The sequence below is a fragment of the Triticum urartu genome, chromosome 7A (genome assembly GCF_056163025.1).
Source record: "Triticum urartu cultivar PI428250 chromosome 7A, HENAU_Tu73, whole genome shotgun sequence".
NCBI lineage: Eukaryota > Viridiplantae > Streptophyta > Magnoliopsida > Poales > Poaceae > Triticum > Triticum urartu.
The window spans coordinates 5,303,129-5,319,124 of record NC_141879.1 but is presented as its reverse complement, the minus strand read 5'-3'; the positions used below and the strand labels follow the sequence as shown (position 1 = coordinate 5,319,124).

The 15,996-nt window shown below is 47.0% G+C and overlaps 1 pseudogene; it reads right to left on the bottom strand.

Moving 5' to 3' along the window:
• Nucleotides 1-8,544: 8,544 nt before the first annotated feature.
• On the bottom strand, nucleotides 8,545-12,822 carry LOC147956750 (putative LRR receptor-like serine/threonine-protein kinase RPK1; annotated as a pseudogene).
• Nucleotides 12,823-15,996: the final 3,174 nt, after the last annotated feature.

Below are 15,996 nucleotides of genomic sequence, written 5' to 3'. Positions count from 1 at the left end.
TGTTTTATGATGATATATATTTTAGCTTATTGTTTTATATAAATACTCATGCAGCTTAAATACGAAGGTAGGGAAACCCACCAAGATAGGAATTCTAGCCACGCAAATGCGCGGGTCACCCCACTAGTTAAAAAAATGACAAAAGATAATCATGCTGGGCAGTTTTACCGTGCACCAAATAACCTGTAATTTTCTGCATGCCATAACAAAATGAAGATTTAATATCCCTACGGAAAACTCCACTGAGTCATTGCAAACTGTGTTGCCGACTTGTTTGCGAATTGTCCATTGGTGATACCTGTGAATTTGTCGGAATTTCTACTTTGGGCCAAATAGACTCAAAATTTATGAGCATGCCGCTGTGTGGGTTGTTTACCCCTCTGGATAATTTCAGAAATATTTACCCTTGGATGATGGACGTTTTGTCCGTTTATCTCAAGGCGGTCTTGAGGTTTGACCTGTAAAATAGAGCACGAGATGGTATGTTTCTCATCTCAATGAACATGGCCATAAAAGGAAGCATGTGGTGCTCATGATCTCATCGCCGCCCTTCCTTCGAAAGAATACGCCACGGGCAATACCTGTTTATCTCCCATCATAAGGGTAACCTGTAAAAATGAAGCGCGAAATGGTAGGTTCCTCATCTCTCCGGTCGTGGCCGTATAGGCTCGCATGCCGTGCTCATAATCTCATCGTCTCCCCTCAGAAGGGTACGCCGCCACGCGCAAAACCAGTTCATCATCTTGAGAAACCTGTTCGCCATGATTTGAACCTGCTATTTTATATCGGTGAACCGATCTGTGCAGGCGGCTCCATTGCGGCACCAGCCATGCATACATATATGCCTTGACACCTCTTTTTGTGCTTGCCGTCACCAAGAGCAAGGACCAACTTTCGGTGGTTTCTTCATCTGTACTTTCAGTGGCATCTGTAAGCCCTATATGCTCGGTCCCTCCTCCTTTCTTCCGGGCTTGGAATCGGCTATGCAAAGATATTAGCATGGGCGGAGTTACCCCCCCCCCCCCCCCACCCCCAACACACAGACACTAAATGACACATGAACCCAACAATTTTAACCACTCGTGTACACAGAGCAAACAAATACTTTTTTTGTGATATGCATTTTCCTTTACTGCAAAAGGCAGTAAAATAAACAAACAATTTTTTTTGCATTTTTAAATTTGCTAAAAAAGAAAAATATAGCAAACAAACACTTCTTTTGGTTTTCTTTTGAATCGGCTTCACTCATTGGGTAATTTCCTCTGACTTCTGCATTACACATGTTCCTTTTCTTTCAGCAAAAGTGAAAGCTAATTTTGTTTCTCCAATCCAGATATGTTTATTTGGAAGGGAGGATTACAAGGCACGGTTCTGATGGCACCTGATATATGCTGCAGAAAGATTCTGAAACCTTCAGTTGATGCACAGCAAGCGTTTCATCAGGGACATTGACACTGTAATTGATAACTACAGCCTTGTGTTTGTGTATGAATCAGGGAAGGTAAGAAATAAGATGGAACATGCTTACTGTTCGATCCCGAACCTTTTGGTAAGTGGCATAATACTGTGCAACTACAACTGTTCTGCAGGCAAGTGTGATAATTTTCAATCTTAACTGCCCTTCACATCACAAAAAGGCACTTGAATTTCAGCATCAGGGTGGTGTCGTGGTTCTAAGTCTGACAGTGATGTAGGGGGGTAAGTATGGAGAGGCTAGATATTAGCTATGTAGGAGTTGTAAGCACACAAGGATTACGAGTTCAGGCCCTTCGCGGAGGAAGTAATAGCCCTACGTCTCGGTGCCCGGAGGCGGTCGATTGGATTATGTGTGTAAGAATAACAGGGGTGCGAACCCTTGATACTGAGGAGGGGGTGGCTTATATAGAGTTCGCCAGGCCCCTCCAGCCCTCAGTAATGCAGGGTTTAAAGTACATTACGGCTGGGCGGTACTGGTAACGCCCCTAATAAAGTGCTATAATGACCATAAGAGCTACTTAATGACCGACCGTTTGTGTGCGGAGTGACTGTAGAACTCCTTGCAGTCGAGTGCTTGGCTTCGTGGTCGAGTGATAGCGCCATGGTCGAGTGTCTTGAATCCGTCGAGTGGGATACCTCCAAGTCGATTGAAAGGTGACTTCTTCTAGGGATGTCCTTGGGTAGGGCACTTAGGACAGGTCCATGCCCCTACCCTAGGTACATAGCTTCATCATTAGCCCCCGAATGGATCGAGGTTTGAGTGGGAAGGAGTCGGGGACCCTTCCGGCTAGTTCTCTGTGCTATATGAGCGCCTTGTTTTGGATCAATTGTCACGGATGACGTCGTCAACCTCTTTCAGTCGCCTTGATCCATTCTAGGACTTTTGTCGAGTGAATTTCCTTACTTGTGAAGTTCCGAGTGATAGTGTGAAAGGGATCTTCTGTCTGACGAGTTGTTCTGCAACCCGCGGATTTTGCGGGATTTGAATTTCGGGAAGCGCGCGGGACGGGAGCGGCCGCAGGAATCGGACGGGATAAGATGGAAGCTCCTCGATCCCCGCTCCATCTTTTTCGCCAAGTACCGCGCGCGCGCCTGTTGCGGGATTTGACGGGATTGCCCGGGCCTACCAGTCAGCCACTCGGAAGTGACCTCTTATAAGCTGCCGGCTCGGGACCTCAGAACAGTGTGCCCTCAACTTTCCTTCTCCCTTCACAAATTCCTCCGCCACCTCCGCTCTCACCCTAGTGCCGTAGGTCTGTTCGAGCCTCGCCGACGACGATGGTGAAGGACAAGACTTCAGCTCTGGAGCGCGCGAAGAAGGCGGCGGTGTAGGGGAAGGGAAAGAAGTCTGCTCGGGGCGGATCTTCCTCGAGGACTGCTCTGCCCAAGGATTGGATCCAGGGCGACTGGATGCCATCGGTGATTCGGCAGGACGACCTTGATGATATGGTCGAGGGGGGAGTCATTCCCCACGAAGCCGCGCGTCTCCCGGGGAAAGAAGTCGAACCCCGGCCTCTCGATGGTGAGTGCATCCTCCTCGCCACACATATCGATCGCGGATTTTCTCTGCCTCCTCATCCTTTTTTTCGGAGTTTTCTGAACTTCTTCGGAGCGCAGCTCCATCACTTCACTCCCAATTCCATCGTGTATCTTGCTGCTTTCGTTTCCTTGTGCGGAAGTTTCTTGGGTTGCCGCCCCCATTGGGGACTCTTCAAGCACATCTTCACTTGTCGCTCTCAATCGGTAAAGAAGGCCAAGTCGAGTGATGAGCAGACGCAGGTGATCCAGCTGTGCGGGGGCCTGGCGATCCAGATGAGGGGAAAAAGTTCTTTTTCGTCTATTACTTTCCCGGAGTCGGTCCGCGGTTGGCAGTCGACCTAGTTTTACTGTAAAGACCAGGCGACCCCAGGGCAGTCGACTGGGCTTCCCCCTTTCTCTCTGGACCGAGCTCAAAAACCTGCCTCTCTGAAAGTGACGCCGGAGGAAAGGGCGCAAGTCAAGGTACTGGTTGGTCGAGTGGTTCAGCTTGTCCGAGAGGGCGTGACCGGCATGGACTTGCTGGAAGTCTTCCTTCGGAGGTGCATCCAACCTCTTCAAGCTCGTGACCACCCGATGTGGCTGTACTCGGGTCTCGAAGACACCACTCGGGTTCACCCAGAGGAGGTCACTGACGAGATGCTGGAAGGGTGGCTGTCGAGCATCACAGGGAACAAGGACAACCCCCGAGGAGCCAGGAGGGTTCCTCCACTTGACAACACATACGAAGTGGACCAGGTCTGACCTTGTGTTCCCGACTGAGATCTTGCTTTCTTCATTTGCTCTCTTTGAATCGGTCGATTGACTTTCGTCTTGTCTGCTGTTCTCCAGGCAACTACAGAGATGTACTCGACACCCAATGGAGCACAGGAGCAGGACGAGGAGGCGAGCGGAGGCGAAAGTGGAGACGAACAAGGAGAGTGGGACTCTGACGGCGAAGGAGAGGGAGACGACGGCGTCGACTCAGCGAAGAGGAGGAGGAGGAGGGAGCTGAACCTCCCCGCTCGGAAAGGCGATCCAAGCTTACACACGACCCTGCGCGGAAACGTGGTAAGGCGACTGCTCCCGTTGGGCAGTCGTCGAAGCGCCCTCGGACCTCTTCTACAGCGCCGACTGAAAAAGCTCCCAAGCACCCACGCGCGGCGCCGTCCAAGCCGCCCAAGGCTATGCCCAAGATGAAGATGACTGTCCCCACCATTTCTGGGTAATAATACAACTTGTTTTCCTTTGTCGACTGTGGACAGATCCTTGGTCGATTCATTGAGCCCACTGACAGACTTTCGAAATTTGCAGTGCTGCTACTTCTGAGATCTCCGCGAAGGACGATGATCAAGAGATGGAAGATGCTGTTACTTCCAACCCTGGTATGATTACTGATGTTCTGCCTTGAGTCGACTGAATATTTCTTATAACTCTGGTCGATTGAATTTTTCTTGTAGCTCCTCCTCATGTTATTAACCTCCCTGATGACGGCGACGAAGTGCCGCTGAGAGTGAGAAGGAACAGGAGGGCGTCGGCTGGCAAGACCCCCCAATCTACTCTGGCGCCTGAGGCCGTAGCTCGGGATGGTGGTGATACCACTCGGGCTTCCGTGACTTTCGCTGTTCCTCTGACGAGCGTGCGGCCTTCGACGTCGACTGCAAATCCGCCTTCGCTTTTTGCCACATACCCCGTCCCTGAGGACCAAGTGGGTGCCGCAAAAGAGGCTATATGCCAGGCGGGAATCATGATGGAGCAAGTGAAAGTGGTTCGGGAAGCCAGCCAAGCAGCTTATGACGCGAGTTCAGCTCTTCAGAGCAACGTCCAGGTCAGTCGACTCAACACTTGTTCTGTTAAGATATGCTGTTTGAAGAATCTCTTTTCCGAAGATCTTTATATCTGTACACCCACTGGGTGTGTCTGTCAATTCTTGGACGAGTGGGGGCACGCTAAGTGCACCCACTGAGTGTAGTCCCCGAGACTACGGTGGACTGCTGGCAGTCGACTGTAGTCTTTATATTGTGTTGCTGTAGTTGTATTTCTTCACTCGGTCTGGTCAGGCCATGTCGAATGGAATTGTATCCGGTCGACTGCGGGCAGTCGATTTTTTTGGTCAAAACAGTGAGGGCACGCTGAGTGCACCCACTGGGTGTAGTCCCCGAGACTACTGTTGACTGTTTTTGATTCAGTTGTAGTCTTAGAAACACCATCATTGTCTCTTAGTTACTCGGAAGCAACTTATCTTGAGCGTCTGTCGACTGATTTTTTGCAGAAATCCCGCGAACTTGTAGCTTGCTACACTGAGTTGGAGAATAAGCAGATCCAGCTTTATTTCTCTGTACCACATACGATTGGGACCCACACAGGATAGAGGTAGAGAGAAAAGGCCACGTAGCGGCAGTTAACAGAGATAGACGAGGCACCGTTATGGTTGATGGAAATTGTACATTACAGATGTAATTAACTCCTTTTCTGAAGTCTGAATTTTTGCGTGTAGTTAGATTCCTTTGCTTTGGCTCTGTTTTCTGTAGAACTGATACGTCTTAGGATGTCTCTCAGATCGGTGATGTGTTATCAGCTGAGAAATGATATGTTAGATTTGAATTTTGAAGTTCGTAGTGTAAGTTTTGTTTTTCTATAATGAACTGTTGGAACAGTGTGAAAATTCAGTGTGAGAGAGAGGGGTTTGTTAGTACATTGTTGAAGATAAGAGAAAATTCACCGATAAGGTGTCTTTTTTTTGCGAAAAGTCCACCGATAAGGTTGTCTACGCCCAAGATGAATATGCCCACTGCAAGTCAACCGTAGCTTGTAGCTACGGATCCAACACATCAAGCTGCGAGAGTGCCTCCACACACTTATAGCTCAGGGACCTCAAGATAATGACCGTTTTAATGTTTGTTTCTGAAGAAAAACGCTTCGCTCCTGCTGTGAGATGTTCATCGAACGACTGCATACTGACTGCTTCGCTCAGGAGACGAAAACTGAGATGAAGGATGAAGCAGCGTAGCTGCCACAGCCAGCCTATTTGTGTAATCGGCACCGATCGTGGCGCAGATCGGATGGCCACCAAGGTTACTCTGTTCTTCAACCACAAGGTAACTGACGGCACAGACAAATTCAGAAACTGAACTTGGCCTTGATTGCTAATTTGGTATTGAATTCGTCTTCTTCTGTAGTTACTGCTCATCTTGATACTACTTGGTGGCTGTAGTTACTGCCCTTTTAACATGGAGAATACACACTAGACTGTGACTGTGTGATAGTACTCAGATCTAATGGCGCCGAATCCACATCAGGAATCCTAGCTGGCTAGGTAGTATAGAACAAACTTACAGATCAAGCCATGACGACTTCACTCCAGCTCTGCAACGAGATGGCGCTGGGGCTACGGGCAACCTCCGCTCGCTGCCACACCGGCATCTCTCTCTCTCTCTCTCTCTCTCTCTCTCCCTCTCTCTCCCTCCCTCCCTCCCTCCCTCTCTCTCTCTGTTATTTGTCGCCACCGAATGCAATCGTTGTTGTGGACGATATCCTGGTCTGTTATTCCTTAAAATAGATAAACCTTGGAGGCTTGCATATTGCCAAGGAAACTTTGAAACTCAATTTTTCTTTGTGGCTTGCTTGTGGAGTACAGTATCTTAACCGAGGCTAGTGTTAGCAGAAGGGGCTGGAAAGGGAGAGCTGAGTGTATGTTGTGTAGTGCTGGAGAACTTGTGAAGCGCTTGTGGCTCTTGTGCTCTGTTTCTAAGTGCACACTGGTGGTCTATTTATGTACGTAGTTGAGTTGTGAAGCTTACTTGCCGGAGGCCCGTTGATGATGGATGCCATCAATTCATTCTGTCGCAACCTCTGCTTTCGCTCTGTTTTCTCAACTCTGCTTTACCTGTAGTTAGCCTCCTCTACTCCTCTGCTCTGTTCTGTATTGTCAACTCTGAACATTTGCAAGTCCTTTCCTCTTCTTTTGCTTTGTTTTATGAGTTCTGAATATTTGGCTGTAGCTTCAGAGCCGTTTCAGGCGTCAGGTTGACTCCACTCGGGGCCTGACAGACAATCATCCTCCTTCTGACCACGGGTCAGACGGATGCAGATGCTGACGGCCTCCTCACGTTAGCGCCCCTTTTCGAAAAAGACTGTGATACGGCGCTGAATCTACTCCACCAAAGGCACACCAGCCAGAATGGTTCAAATGTTCAGTTATTTTCTTTTCCAAAGAATGAGCTATCGAATCAGCGAGATCGGAACGGTCCTGCTCTGGACGGATTGCAACTGCATCGTCTCGAGCCTGGTGTTTTCACTTTCGTCAGTCAGAGAAGTCGACAGGGGCGGTTAATCTCGCTCGAGACAGAGCTGGGGTGTGTTCCAGGTATCAGGTTGGCATTTTAAGTCGCTGCAGCTTCTATTGCCTCGACAGCTGGGTTGCCCTTTATAGCCTTTGGACATTGTGCTATCAATTTCTGATGCGGTAATGACGGATTCTCAGGTGCTGGGTGTACCGCTATGGCTATGGGGATTCGTCTCCTAAAAGACGATAAAGCGCTTCTCATAAGTTTGTCCTGAATGCACATGAGTTTGTTTCTCATGAATTCAGATTTGGTGGCTTCCTGCTATCCTGTGACGGTCCATCATTTTATGTTTATGTTGTTGGACAATGGTTCCATGAATGTAATCAGGACATCACTTGCCGATTATGTGTGTCCTTAATTATGCGTGCTAATTGTGCATACTAATCTTAGTAGTAATACTATTCATCACCCACGATGCAGAATAAGTTATTCTTCATCCAAGGTAATCTTAGGATCGCTTCATAAATAAATTATGTTTGGAATACAAATAGTTACATTTATATTGATTTACTACGTAAAATTTGATATAAGAAAACAAAAATATAGATTATAAGACCAGAAAAATCGCATTTTATGTATGTTTTACGCTATGTTTTTACATTCGTAATTTTTACATAACATAAAATATTTTTTACGGCGAGTATATATTTTCTTACATTCTTTTTTTACGTATAAAATAAGACTAAATTTACAAAAGTAAAAATACGGTGCATTGATGTCAAAATAGAGACCGGGTGAAGAATAACTATTCCTCACCCAGGGTGACGAATAGCGTGCCCCTAATCTTAGAATGAAAATAATATAATACAACGTTGCACTTTACACCAAACACTAGATTTGGTACAAAAATAATAATTTGGGGGATTGCACATGGGAATTCGGGATGGAGGTTTGTTACCCTGCTTGGTAATGGTAACTCATGGTTTTTTTTTTGGAAAAGGAGGATATCCCCCGGCCTCTGCATCAGAACGATGCATGCGGCCATCTTATTACAGATGAAAACACAAATACTGGAGTAGAAAACAAGTTTCCCCATTCTCCTCGCAGTATTTGATTTGCTGCTTGGGACTGAAGAGACGAACAACTCTTCTCTGCTATGCAACTGAAGCTCTTGAACAACATGTTAATGGCGGACCGAGACGCTGCCTGCCCCTCTCCTCGCGTCAATGGCGGATGCTACCTTTTTTCCCTTGGAGCACGGACCGGACTATTTCAGAGTTAATTCCCTCGTCCACCTGATACAAAATGAGGAAACAACGGGTCAGTCGAAAAGGACATGGAATTTTACTCACATACAAGCTGTTTGAATGGATCGTTTGAAGAACTTGGATGACATCCAACTCCAAACAGACCCAGTAGGCTGGAAAACTCTGTTGACCTCCAGCGACATAAGCTGAACTTCCTCTGTTTTTCTGAACTCTGAATATTTGCAAGTATTTAGCTTCATCTGCTTTTGCTCAGTATTCTGAAAATAAGAAGCGTTGGCAACAACAAATGTACTGTATGATTGAACGGAATCAGCAACCTGGTCTGGAAGACCATCACGTAAAGCATGTTGGTGTGCCAGCGAGTGAAGTAAACTCTGTAACAAATGGAAGTGGCGAGACCTGACATAGCCAATGCAGCTGCATCTTTGACAACTGGGACCATCTCTCATTTATCCCGAGAACAACACATGCATGCAATTGGAATCAAACACACCAATTGTTGAAGAAACCACGCGAACGGAACCACTGACTGCATCCCTTGTTGACCCATGCCTTTGTACGAGCTCCATGTGTTGGGGATGTACACGGAACGGAAGGGTATTTCTCAACAGCCCAATGGTGAAGAACGCGGTTGCAAGGAATGGTGGCGTGCTGTGGCGGCTTGGATGTGGTGGCGTTGCGGCGGTTATGAAGCTGTGGTGTGGTGCTGCAGCCCCACCGATGGCGATTTTTGTTGTTGTTGTTCACCATGTTACAGGGCCTTCTCTTTTGCCGAGCATATGAACTTGGAAAATCATCTGTGCCAAGTGGCAACAACGCTGCTGTCCGCTCTGTTCCATCTGGTCTTTTTTTTATGTCGTGTACTGGCTTTTAACACTTAGCAAATGCACGACAAAAAAAAACTCGGCAAGGAGCCCTTTGCTGGAAGTGTGTATGCCGATTGTAAACTTCGGCAAAGCCTTTACCAAGTGTTTTTCATCCTTATTTGGCACTAAACTAACAATTTGATTCCAGCACCGGGCACTAAGCAATACACATCAACTCTATAAGTCAGGTTATAATTACTGACGTGGCAACCAACATGTTACAAAACTATGAGTAGTCAGAGCCAACGCGCAAGCAATACTTGCCAAAGCCAAAAGTTGACAGTGAGCACTAGCGTCAATGTCAGGCACAAAATGCTTGCATAGTTCATCATATGAAAACTAGCTTATCTTTCTAGTTTGATATGAATCATATCACTACCTGCATATTTCGTCATGCTAAAACTACCTTGTATAAATAGGACAAAAACCATCTGAAACTAGCTTGTATAAATGAGTTGTTTGATATGAATCATATCACTAGTAGAAAACCATCTGAAACCATAAACTGAGCCAATAGAAGAAATAATCTGCACTACTTGTATATATCTTCGAGCTAGAATCTAATGTTCGATGCGTACGGAACAAAAAATATGCACCGTTTGGAAGAAAACATGAGGGTAAGGAAGAAAACAAATTAACACGGAGGCTATGTAATCATAAGGAAAGAAACAACAATGTGCTAGCCAGATGAACATTCATGACCAGCAGGCAGGGATGACAATGCCCGTTTGGAGATAATCAAGATGATCAGTAGGTGATCGTTCAACTGTACTTGTTGCATCGTTGGACGGTGTGATGGATCAGGCTCTATGCACCAGACAGCGACGATGATCACTTGAAATATCTCACTTGCGATCACAGCTCCCGGGAGTGGGATCCGTGTGTCCAGCAAATTCCGAAGCAACATAGTTTTGTCGACAATGGATGAAAGGAAATCACCTGGGTGATATCCCATGAACAACTCTAGAACTAGCACTCCGAAGCTGTAAATATCACACTTCTCAGTCACCCTTGTTGTGTATGCAAGCTCTGAAGATATATCAACATTCGAGAGTCAATTTTGCTACCTATATCATCTAAATGCATTGATCAATAAAAACTCTTCTAGTATGTTTATCTAAAAGTACCAACATAGTGATATAATTTTACCTGGGGCAAGATATCCTTTTGTCCCGGCAAGATTTGTGCAGTTTGATCCATTCACATCTAGTATTTTTGCTAGACCAAAATCCGAGATGCAAGCATTAAATTCAAGATCAAGCAAAACATTGCTGCTCTTTATATCTCTGTGGACTATCGGCGCGAAACAACCGTGATGCATGTATGACAAAGCATGAGCAACATCCCCAACAATATTTAACCTCCTCGTCGAATCCATTTCAACTGCAATTTCTAGACAATCTAAAGATGTTGCTAAGCCCCTTCTGTCCATGTATTCATATACAAGGAATCTTCCCTGAGTTGCAGAGCAGTAACCAAATAACTTTGCAATGTTGCGATGTCGAATGTGCACCAATGAGTGTATTTCAAGGTTAAATTGCTCATCATCTTCTGCCACATGGATCTTCTTCACCGCTAATAATTCACCTGTTGGTAAGTAAGCCCTATAGACAGATCCATTCCCTCCAGATCCGATGCAAAAATCATTGCTGAAATTGTTTGTGGCATCAATAATTTTCTTGTACACATCTTTCCCATCAAAGTTCCAGATGGCGTACATCATGGTCTGTTCTACTTCATTTGATGTTTCTATCTTATTCTTCTTCCTTTTGCAATGCCATGTTACTAGTGTAATGACAAACACAAAAGATATAACAACTGGTATAATAACTAGTAAACTAGCATGAGATGTTTTCCCTTGTTTACTACTTCGAGGAAGGTCACAAGGGGGCAAAACTTCCACAACACAACACAACACAATTTCTTATTATTCCTGAACCATTTGATTGGAGCTTCTTCGAAAAACCTAGTATGTGGCACTGACCCTTCTAGTTTGTTGTATGACACATCCATGGATAGGAGACTGGTCATGCTTCGAAATGATGGCGGGATGTTGTCCTTCAGTGCATTGTGAGAAAGATTCAAGGCTTCAAGAATACCAAGACCGCCTAACAAACTTGCAATAGAGCCAACAATTGAATTGTCCCTTAGATCCAACATATCTTGTAGGTTTACTAACATCCCAAGTTCGATAGGAATTGTACCATTTAGGTGATTGTGGCTCAACTTTAGAAAGTGAATCTTTAGGCACTGCTCAATTGATCTTGGTATTTTCCTAGTTAGGTTGTTTGATGACAGATATAGATACTCCAAGTTGTTCAGTGATACAATTTCTTGTGGCATATTTCCCTGGAGCAAGTTACCAGAACAGGCTTAGGCTAAACAACATCGTTACGTTGCTGATTTCTCTCGGAATCTGTCCTTCAAGCTCGTTTGATGAAACATCAAGCATCCCCAAATGAGTTAATTTCCCTATACTTGATGGTATTACTCCAGTTATATTATTGTTTGATGCACGTAGCACAGTAAGTTTGTAGCACTCACCCCAAAGATGAGATTATCTGTGGAACGATTTATTTGAACTGACATCACTATAGAGAAGATTTGGATAAGCTCCCATCCCGGTGATATCTCCTTCAAGGTTATTTCGTTCAAGTCAAACCCTTACTAGGCTCTTACAACTTAGCAAGCTTGATGGTAAGGGTCCAACCAAGTTGTTGCCAGTAGCAGACAAATGTTGTAGCTGACCATCCAGTAGCAGACAAATGGTAGTGGTAGTGGTAGTAGAGCAGGAAGGAGATGTTGCAAGTGTTTTTTGGTGGGCTGCGTTGGGTTGCTGCCGTCCAGATTAAGGGCTCAGCGGGCCTCGAAGCGCCGACTACGATCAGCAGTTCGCACCTACGCGTCCTCGCCGCTTCGTCCGGCGAGGAGCCTGACCCTGAGCTTGGGCTCGGCGGTAGGATCACGGTGTCGGCACTGACTTGGATGACATCGCTCCGGCGCACGCGCTCAGAGCTTGATCTCCAGCGTGGACATGGCGGTACGTGACCACAATTCTAATATGGGCTGCTTTAGTTATTTGTAGGTCGTACATAAACTGAGCCTGATCTCTGGATTTACTAATTAGCCAATACTTTCTGTCTCAGGGTCGTCTGGCGAGCCCAGTCTTGTACACGATGCTACTCCAACGCAGAACATCTTCCCTGCTTAACCGCCCTCCGGCCACCCCGCCACCCTGTCGCCCGCCGGCTACCCTGCCACCATGCCGCAGTAGCCACTTAGCCGGCGGGCCACGCAGGCCTCGTGTAGGGCACTGAGGAGGATGCCGCAGTGGCCATGGTGAAGGGCATGCTCGGCGGCGGGCTGTGCCGGCCTCATGCAGGTCACCAAGGAGGATGCCGCAGTGGCCATGGTGAAGGCGATGCAGAGGTAGAGCAATGTGTTAATATGAGGGGGCCAATGCCCCCCCCCCCCCAGCTAATTTGAACCAATTTTTGAAAGAAAAAAGGGAGGGCTTACACGGGTGTAAATTGCAAAAAATCACCACAATTGGGGACCCTAATTCCGAAAACCACTACCATTCAGATTTTTTTTTCAAAAACCCACCATCTTTGTGATGACAGTTTGCAAAAAATGCTGATCGGTTGATTAAAGCTGTTTGACGAAAAAACTGACAGCTGGGTCCCTCCATATATGATGATGTGTCATGAAACAACTCACAAGTTTGAGTCAAATATTAGGCTGGTGTAGGCACCACCCATCATTCTCACTCCCACTCCTCTTCCTCCTCTGGTCAATACCAACACACTCGTCATGAACGCATCGATGCCCTTGCCATCGTCGTCCCAGCCACGGGTGCTTGCCTGGAGACTCAGGAGAGCGGGAGAAAGGGAAGGCGGAGCTCACCAGGAGTTTGTAGCCGATGCAGGGGTGGCAGGGGAGCTTGGGTTTCGATGGCTTGGAGCGTGGCGGCTACTGCCGGAGCTAGTAGGGTGATGACGGGAGGTAGGAGGAGGTTGTTGGGCTCGTCGTGAAGATGCCCTGTGGCACTGGGGTGTTGATGCAAAGCATCTAGTGGACACGGCGAGGTCTGGCGCTTGACTTCTCGACCAAACCGAGCTTCGCCTCGCCGAGTGGGCAGGGGAGAGGGCGCGCTGGAGCTCGGCCTCGTCGGAGCGGGATGGCGCGATGTGTGTGCCTGAATTTTACTTCTTAAATGTAAACTTAATCACCTAACTGTGATAGTGGCAGGGATGCATATGAGAGAGGCGAAGGTTAGGGTTTTGGCTCCTCCATTCCTGCTAGTTGGATCGGTGTTCCACTCGGCTATGGCACCCTCTTGGAGAAACATGGATGTGTGTGTGTGTGTGGGGGGGGGGGGGTGGGGGGGCTAGCTACCATCTGGTTTGGGTGGGGCAAATTGTTTGGTTTTGGTGGTTTTGGTACCAAGGGGGAGGAGTTGAGACAGCAACGATGACCTCTCTACTAAATAAGTCCTCCTGGCTCCACCTCTGTTCTGGCATTGTGATGTTTGCCAGTGCCGGGGAGCGAATGGAAGTGGTTCTTTGCTGCTTGAATCTACTTGACAGGGTAATTTGTTAATTATCAACGACCGTCGCCACCTCAGCACTTATCATGCAGCAGAAGCTAGGAGCAACATGAAAATAAGAACCCAAGAAGTTGGTTGAATATGCAGACTGAGCTATGTGTTTCATGGCCATGATCTCTTAATGATTGGACTTTTGGTTGCTCTAATGTTGTCCTAAATTTATGATTATTCGTTGGTGTTCCTCTTGGAGTTCAGGCACCTAATGAGGTATCACATTCGTGATTGAAAAAGGTCAATTTATGTTTTTGGACTGATCACCTAATTATTATTATCTCATCGGTCGGATGTTTATCAACAAGTTTTCTTATTGTGCTTCGTAATCATGAAGTATATATTTTTTTTCAATTCAGGTATGCATTGCAGCGAAAATTGTTCTTTTACTATATGTATAGACCAATTGTGCTCACAAGCAGCGCTGATTGAGCGCCAGAGAGTTGAACGACCTTTTTTAATATTATGAAATTGTATTTTGGTTGACAATTGAAAATATATCCCTACTCTTACATATTTGTGCTTTCTTTATAATTGTAACTCTTTAATATACAACAAGTATGTGTGTAGATGATATATGAGAACGTGTTCTAGAGGCTGCCCTCATATTTTCCGCCTTAAATTGTTTATTGGAATGTTATTACTTTTTTTTCAGCCAAATGTGTTTGGTAAGATTTTTTTTCAAATGCATAAACAGGTCAACGACTTATAACATTACTTCTGCCAACCTTCACCACTCAATATCTTTTTGTACAATATCTCTTTATTGACTAAAAATTCCACTAGATGTTTTACTGTGATGAAGTGTAATAATGCTCAAAAACATTATTGGTAGCATATAGTTCCGCAGCAATCGCTCGGGGAATCATCTAGTTAATATATATGACCTTGCCAAGTATAACTGCATGTGGCCGCATCCTCGTGCAGCCAGCCAGGCCACAAGCTCGATGAAAAGGACTTGGGGAGCTGATTCTCCTCATCGACTTTTTTTTTGACAAATAATATATCTTACTCAATCACCAAAACAGTGGCATCATTTACAAGCAAAGGAATGACCGCACTAGGGGCAGTATCCATCCAAAAACCAGGCGTAGAAAATTTAGCTAATCTCGCCATTTCATGAGCTACCTGGTTAGCTTCCCTATTACAATGATCATAAACAACATGATTAAAATCTAATGACATGAAATAACAATCGTCAAAAATTTGCGCTATCAACCGAACAGGGCTCGCCGGAGCTGGGGATCGCCGGCGTGGAGGGAGGAAGAGGCCGGGGCGAGGCCGGCCGGATCCGGGCGATGGCCGGCGACGAGGGGGCAGCGGCGGAGCTGCGGAAGCCGAGGCGGGGCGGCGCGGCTCCCGGAGGCGCGGTCGCCGGCGATGGCGGCGCGACGGCCGGAGGCGACTGGCGCCCGAGGCGGCGGGCGGCGCGAGGCGGCGGAGGGCGAGGTGAGGCGGCTCGGGCCCACGGGGGCTCTCCCCGGGCCGAGCGGGCCGGAGCGGAGGCGGGTGGCGGCGCGCCACGTGGCGCCACGCCACTGGCTGCGGGCGGCGGTGGCGATCCGTCCAGTTGGAACCGGACGTGTCCGGTGACGGCGGGGGCGATTTTAGGGTTTCGGAGAGGGAGAGAGATCCGAATTTCGGGAGGGGGTATTTATAGAGGTAGAGGGAGCTAGGAGTGTCCAAATGAGGTGCGGTTTTCGGCCACGCGATCGTGATCGAACGCTCTAGGACATGGAGCAGAGTTTGGTGGGTTTTGGGCCAAATTGGAGGGATGTTGGGCTGCAACACACACGAGGCCTTTTCGGTCCCTCGGTTAACCGTTGGAGTATCAAACGAAGTCCAAATGGTACGAAACTTGACAGGCGGTCTACCGGTAGTAAACCAAGGCCGCATGGCAAGTCTCGGTCCAATCCGGAAATGTTTAATCCCCACACATGAAAGAAAGCTAGAAATGACCACCGGAGGAGAACGAAGCGTCGGAA